This window comes from Pinus tabuliformis, chromosome 4_2 (genome assembly GCF_031772625.1).
Source record: "Pinus tabuliformis cultivar Carrire ecotype Pingquan chromosome 4_2, CPIR1, whole genome shotgun sequence".
Lineage (NCBI taxonomy): Eukaryota > Viridiplantae > Streptophyta > Pinopsida > Pinales > Pinaceae > Pinus > Pinus tabuliformis.
Window position 1 is genome coordinate 922,221,177 of NC_142304.1, and position 7,175 is coordinate 922,228,351.

At 42.1% G+C, this 7,175-nt stretch overlaps 1 long non-coding RNA gene across 1 annotated transcript; it reads left to right on the top strand.

Moving 5' to 3' along the window:
* The first annotated feature begins 4,544 nt into the window (after positions 1–4,544).
* LOC149172696 (uncharacterized) lies at positions 4,545–5,642 on the top strand. Its single transcript, XR_016259637.1, has 2 exons — positions 4,545–4,843; positions 5,194–5,642. It is a non-coding gene; the product is annotated as an uncharacterized LOC149172696 (long non-coding RNA).
* Positions 5,643–7,175: the final 1,533 nt, after the last annotated feature.

Sequence of the window (7,175 nt, forward strand, 5' to 3'; positions counted from 1 at the left end):
GTGATCCAGGGGGTGAATTTGGGGCACTATTAAAGTTACATCATGTTTAAATTCCTTTTACATTGTGAGGTTGTTCTCCAATAGGGTTGAAGCATCATCACAAGGAAGCATGACACATTTTTGTGGGGGAGTGATTAAATTTGTAATATAATTCAAGTGATTTACACCTCCAATGTAAATGACATCATTGCATGTTTGTGTCAGGTTGTTAGAGAGGTTATTTATAGACAATACATTCAATGTACTTAGACTTCATCTTTTCAGGGCCTCGACTCTAACATGGATTTGTACCAGGAACACTTCATGCAAATGAAAGGGGGCCTTTTTGTTTAACCACATACGCATAAGAGCACTAGATGCTACCCTTAAGATCCCCCTTGGTGCGTTCAAAGTGGGTTTACATTCGCGTCGAGTAGAAACTAATCATAACGACCTTCCTCTTCTTAATAACATCTGCTAGCTTTTCCATGTACATCCTGATCGACATATCTGGGGAATAGTACAACTACCCTGATAATATCAACAAGGTTTGCATCAGGGGGAGCTCTGAATGAACGTCCAAAGTGAGACATACCAAGGTTGGCCAATTCGTGAAAGGTCTTTGCTTGTGTGCCATGCTCATCCTTGAGATGCCAGATGGTGTTGATGACTTGCGCCCATTTGCAACACGATGATAGAACTTTGTATTCTCATCTCCCTCCTTTAACCAGATGGCCCTACTTCTGAGTTGCCAGGTTTCTGCCATGTCTTTCAAGATCTGATTCCACTTGATCTCAAGCCGGATCAAATGCTCTTTAGCATCAACACATGTGAATCCACGAATCTCAGGTCCATTCAATTGTTCAATCTCCAGTTCAGTGTCTCTCAGTATCATCACATCTTTGATCCTTTTATCCTTTGCCCATTTAATATATTTATGTTTTATGATTGCCATTTTGTTTGCAAAAATCTTGGAGACACTTAAACCCTGCTGAGCATCTATGGATTTCCAGGTCTGAGTAATCAACTGTATATAGCCCTCATCATTTAGCGAGGTTGAGTTGAACTTGAAGGGTGCATTAGGTTTTCTAACACCGCCAACAATCTCCAGATATATGGGATGATGATCCGATAACCCCTCGGATCCCACCCATTGTCGATAAAGGGGTAATTGTTCCAAAAGTGCTTCCTTTACCAGAAACCAATCTAGTCTTCTGGCTAATGTTGCATCCCCGGTCCTTCGTTTTCTCCTGGTGGGCTTTAAGTTGGGCGAGGGGATATCAATCAGCAGGTGATTCTCCATAAGATGTAATATCCCATCTGATAGAGAGTCTAGTTGAGAATTCATGCCCCAAGACTCAGCATGTCCCAAAGAAAAATTAAGATCCCCGCAAATAATAATGTTCCTAGCATGGAATTGTTCCATGTCTAGAATCGTTTGCCAGAAATTGAGCCTGTTGTTGCAGGGTCCGTAGACATTGAAAATCCGCAGCTCTCTACCAAGCTCTATTGAGTAAATATCTGCTCCAATGAAACCCATCCCCCCCAGAAGTTTAATAGTCTAATGGATCTGAGGTCAATCCCCAACAATAAACCCCCATATCACCCACGAGCATCTAGTGTAGTGAAGTGCCATCCAAGTAGCATAGCCTAAAGGGTGGGAAAAATTTGCATACCAGTCGCAAGGGTCTCCTATAAGAATATAATATCCACCGGTTCCAATTCCATCAAACGACGGAAGGCTAATTTCTTTGCAGGGCTAGCCAACCCCCTACAGTTGTAAGAGAGCCACTTCATGGGGAACCAGGGGGGGGAGGTCAGTGCTCTAAGGACTTGATCAATGGGGAGTTGTCTCCCAAATGCCACTTCTAGACTAACCTGAAGAATGGCTTTGGAGATGTTAGATTGTCGACCTCGGGCCGACTTGGAAGAAGGCAGATGAGGTGTAATGCCAAGGCCACTACCATTCCCCAAAGGTATACGAGATATAGACCGAAAGAAATAACCATGTCCTGAAATAGATTCATTAGATGATGCAGGAGGGGAGGGGGAGTCCACAATCCCAAATATGGTAGGGGGAGTGGGGGAGTAAATAGTTGCAGTGGTAATCAGAGTGCAAACAATAGGGGGACAATGCATAGAGCCAACATTACAAATAGATAAACTAGGAGAAGAAATAGATGACATCATATGGAAAGGAGGAGGGTTAGAGATAGTACCTACATCAGAGGCAGTCACCGCCGCAGCCGCACGCGATTTGGTGATACGTGGGGATGGGGGAGGAAACTGCTCCTTGCGAGTGTCTGTGCCACGAGTAGCCTGAGTGTCCAAAGGTTGATTAGCCATCTGACCTGCAGGTGCCTTCCCTCGTCGATCAGTATCCAGATTTGTAGGAGCATGTTCAGACCGAGTGACCAAAGCCGAGCTGGATGCAAGAAGGGGACAATCCTTATAGAGGTGTCCAATTTTTTGACATCTCCTGCATTGGTAAGGGACTCCCTCATAGTCCAATATCTGAATCCTGCAAGTGTCCCGCCAATGCAGCTGCATGCTTTCCTCCAGACCTTCTCTGGTATCAAGGAAGACCAGAATGTGCGCCATGGACATGTTGCCTATCAGCATGTAGGATTTATCGAAGTCCATATACCTGCCAAGAGCATTCCCTATCCATTTGAAAATGTCTTCTGACCAAAAATGTAGAGGGAGTCCAGGTAATCTGACCCAGATGGGTCCAACCCCAAGGTGTTCACGCTCAGGATTGAAGAGGGGGCTCCAATGCTTAAGGAGGACCGGGGCCAATTCAATGTGCCAGTGTTTTGATAACACCCATGGGATAAACTCAGGCCTCTGAAAGTGCAATGTGAACCATCCTCGAGAGAGAGTTACCACTGACGACAATTCTGTGAGGATCTGACCCCAAATCTCCAACACCCACTACTTCAAACGCGCTGCCAAGTATGCCCATCCCCGAACACGACCAACCAGAACTCGGTCGAATGTATCCATAACTTCTCCCATCTGTATATCAACCCCAAAAGTGAGGGATATCTGTTTATTGCCCACTTTAACCCCTTTAAAGCGCTTTGCAGGGCGCCCTGACCGAATGGGGGTGTTCTCACCTACTGGGATAGTGGTGGGTTCGCTACAGCCTCCGAGCCAAGATTCCCAGACAAACCGATTTGGGGGGAAGATGAATCAACAAAACATCTGGATGTGGGAGGGTCGTGGGAGGGAGGAGGGGGGAATGGGACCATAGGTTCAAGTGGCTGGGCCGAGAAGGCTTGAGATGTCGTAGGTGGTGGGATGTGGGAGAGGGCAGGTGAGGAGGATGATGGTTGATGCGATGGATACGGGGGATGAGGCGGGTCGAGGCAGGCAGAAATGAACTGAAGAGAGGCCAGGGATAATGGAGGGAGGTCGGTTCCAGGTGGGAAATCCACCACATCCGGGCAGCCAGAAAACAACAAGGTAGAGGAGGACGGCCCAAAATGGTGAGTCTGTAGAGCCGAAGAAGTGAAAGCAAGATATTCCGGGACAGAGTAAACCCTAGAAGACCCTACTAGGGTAGAGGGAATGTTAAGCGAAAGATTTGAGGAGATAACCGGTAGATGCGAGGGGAAGATAGTCCAATGGGGGTCGAGTGGAGAGGGGTCCTCGGAGTAATCAACGACGTTGTCCTCCATGATAACCGACAATAGATGTATAATCGTCCCAAGACCACAGTTGACAAATGTCGGGTCAAGAGGGAATGCAGTGCAGGTCGCCGCGAAAAAAATAAAGAGCGAACCAAATGGACCGAAAAGGAGGTGGTCACCTAGTTAGTGAGCAAGTGATAATCTAAACAATGTAGGGCATGGGTAAGCGAAGTCAGTCCAAGCCGATGGGCAGGCCGCCATCGCCGGAAACCAATGATAACCTAGACCATGGTTCGAGTTCATTGTCCACCACCAAACCCTCGTTTTCGCTACGCCCCACTACCTACACCTATTTCCATGCCTCTACATCAACATCTATTAGTTTTTTGATAGCTTTTAGCTTAGGGATATTTTTGAATATTTGCCTAAATTTTCCTAGCAACATAGAAAGTAAAGAGAACTAAAAAAAAACTACAAAAATGAATAAATAAATAAATAAAAAGACTATTTAAAAGTAATCTAATGTGTGATCTCTTCCTTCTTAAAATTTGTGCTCCTAAAATTACAAAAAATAAATTAAAATAAATAAATAAAATATTTCCTTCTTCTTCAAACCAAAAAAATAAATTATAATAAATTATTTATATGACTAAAGATTTTATTTTTTTACCTAAAAATCATATAATGTGTTATATTTTTCTTATTATAACCTACCTCATTTTTTTTATTACCCATTTGTCATCAAATTAAATTAAGACATCTTTGTTTCTCTCCTTCCTCATTTTTTTTTATTACCCATTTGTCATCAAATTAAATTAAGACATCTTTGTTTCCCTCCTTCCTCATTTTTTTTATTACCCATTTGTCATCAAATTAAATTAAGACATCTTTGTTTCCCTCCTTGCGTTTTTAGTGATCACAACTTTGAGTTTTAAATTTCCCTCTAAGCATTTAGTAATTTTCTGGGAGTTTCAAAGTTTGTAATTTCCTGGGAGCTTCAAAATCGGAGTTTGGTGGTTACAATGGCATCTAAAAAAATTAGCTATGGGAGATGGTTTGGCTCGGTTACAGTGGCATCTAAAAAAAATTAGCTATTGGGAGATGGTTAACAATTAGCAATTGGAGATTCAAATCAAAGTTTGTTTGAATTGTTGTTGCTGCATGAGAGAACCAGTAGCCATCGAGACTTTGCCCTTCTTGGCCCTAAGTTGAAGCTTATCGGCCCAAAGGTTGGCTGCATTTATTAGATTTCGATTCTAGGGTATTTATTTTGTATGCGGTGGCAATATGTATTTAGTTATCTTGTTGTTATGATAAATTCTGTGTGAGGTTTGTTGATGATTTTATGTAATGTTGAGTGAATTTCAGAGATGTTTGGAATGCCATTGTTAGGATATGATGAATGTTTAAATACCCAAATTTTATTATATCCCGGATTGGTTTTTACTTGCATAGAATAACTTAAAGCCTATGATAGATTCAATCTGTTGTTGTAATGGTTGTAGATGGGTTACTATATAGTTGGCTTTTTGAAATAAGTTTGTAACCACGGGCATGTTTTTTCATTTTGGCGAAGCAGGGTTGTGAAGATGAGTAATATGGAAAACTGGGGGTGTCGAAGAGTGGAATGGGTCCAGTTATAGCATGACAGAACCTCAAGTCAATCAATCTTCTCAATCTCAAATAGTGAATGCTCGAAGGGACAATGAACACTCAAAGAGTCCATTCCTTTCAAATTCCGATGGACCAATCCTGTATGCTCTTCTGTTGGAGAACAATCGTTTTGAGGGCCTTGTTCCTAGTTTTAATCAGTCTGGCATGAAATTATTCAATGTTTTTAATAACCAACTCTATGGAAGAATGCCAGCTACTACAGTTATGGCCATGTTCAATGCTTCTTCATTTGCAGGAAATCCTGGGCTCTGTGGGAGCCCATTGCCTAGGCCCTGCGTGCTTAACACAGTAGTGACCCCTTCTCCATGCCCTATTGAGCTTGCCAATGGAGCAATATTTTAGGCCATTTTTTAAGAGGCATGAAAGGCTAAATCCAGGAAAGATAGCAGGAATTATTGCGGGATCCGTTGTTGGGGTGATTTCCATGGTGTTCCTTATTAGCTTTTATGGCAAGAGGTACAGACAACAGAAGCCTGGGGATGAGGCTGAAAATGCTGCAGGTGATAAGATTTCAATTGAGGAGACTGGTTATGATATGTATTATGTTAATACAGATGCTAAGAGCCTTCAGTGTGAGTAGCAAAGGAGTCTGATTCTTATGTTATGCAGCGGGTAAGCTCAGATTTACACTTCAAAGGATCTTCTCCGTGCAACTGCTGAAATTGGATAGCAGGAATTATTGCAGGATTCGTTGTTGGGGTGATTTCCATGGTGCTCCTTATTAGCTTTTATGGCAAAAGGTACAGACAACAAAAGCCTGGGGATGAGGTTGAAAATGCTGCAGCTGATAAGATTTCGATTGAGGAGACTGGTTATGATATGTATTATGTTAATACAGATGCTAAGAGCCTTCAGTATGAGTAGCAAAGGAGTCTGATTCTTATGTTCTATGGTGGGGAAGCTCAGATGTACACTTCGGAGGATCTGCTCCATGCATCTGCTGAAATTATGATAGCAGGAATTATTGCGGGATCTGTTGTTGGGGTGATTTCCATGGTGTTCCTTATTAGATTTTATGGCAAGAGGTATAGATAGCAGAAGCCTGGGGATGAGGCTGAAAATGCTGCAGGTGATAATATTTCGATTGAGGAGACTGGTTATGATATGTATTATGTTAATACAGATGCTAAGAGCCTTCAGTATGAGTAGCAAAGGAGTCAGGTTCTTATGTTCTGCAGTGGGGAAGCTCAGATGTACACTTCGAAGCATCTGCTGAAATTATGGAGAGAGGCATGCTAGGGACTACTTATAAGGCTTTGATGGAGAACAAAACGATTGTAACTGTGAAGATATTGACAAATTCTAACAAGATGACTAGGGATGAATTTGAGAGGCATATGGAGATGGTGGGTAAGCTTTGACACCAGAATATAGTTTGTCTGAGAGCTTATTTCTAGGCCAAGGAGAAGCTTATTGTCTATTATAACTATCCCAATGGAAGCCTCTTTTCTCTCATCCATGGTATGTGCATGATTACTTCTAAACCCCTTCTCTTCAAGCTGTAAAAATAGAAGTAGAGCATTTTTATTCCTTACAAAGTTTGTGTTTCTCATCCTGATAGCCACTCATGTCTTCCATGGGGTTTGAACATTGCTCTCATCTATTTGAATCCAAGATCTTTACTATTTCTTGTAACCCATGTTGACAAGCTGCAATTGTGTTGAATATACAAGCTCAACATTGAATAGACCAACCTACAAATAGAGTCTTGATAAAAATAAGTACAGTCTCCCTCTGTGCTCAACCCCTAGATAATAACAAACTCAAGGTCACAATACACATCACAGATTTACCAGATTATTTGTCCTCGGGAGCTGGGTTTTCAAAACATCAGTTGTCTTTGGATATTGCTATGTAGTCCTCCCAAATATTGACTTAAAAAATTAT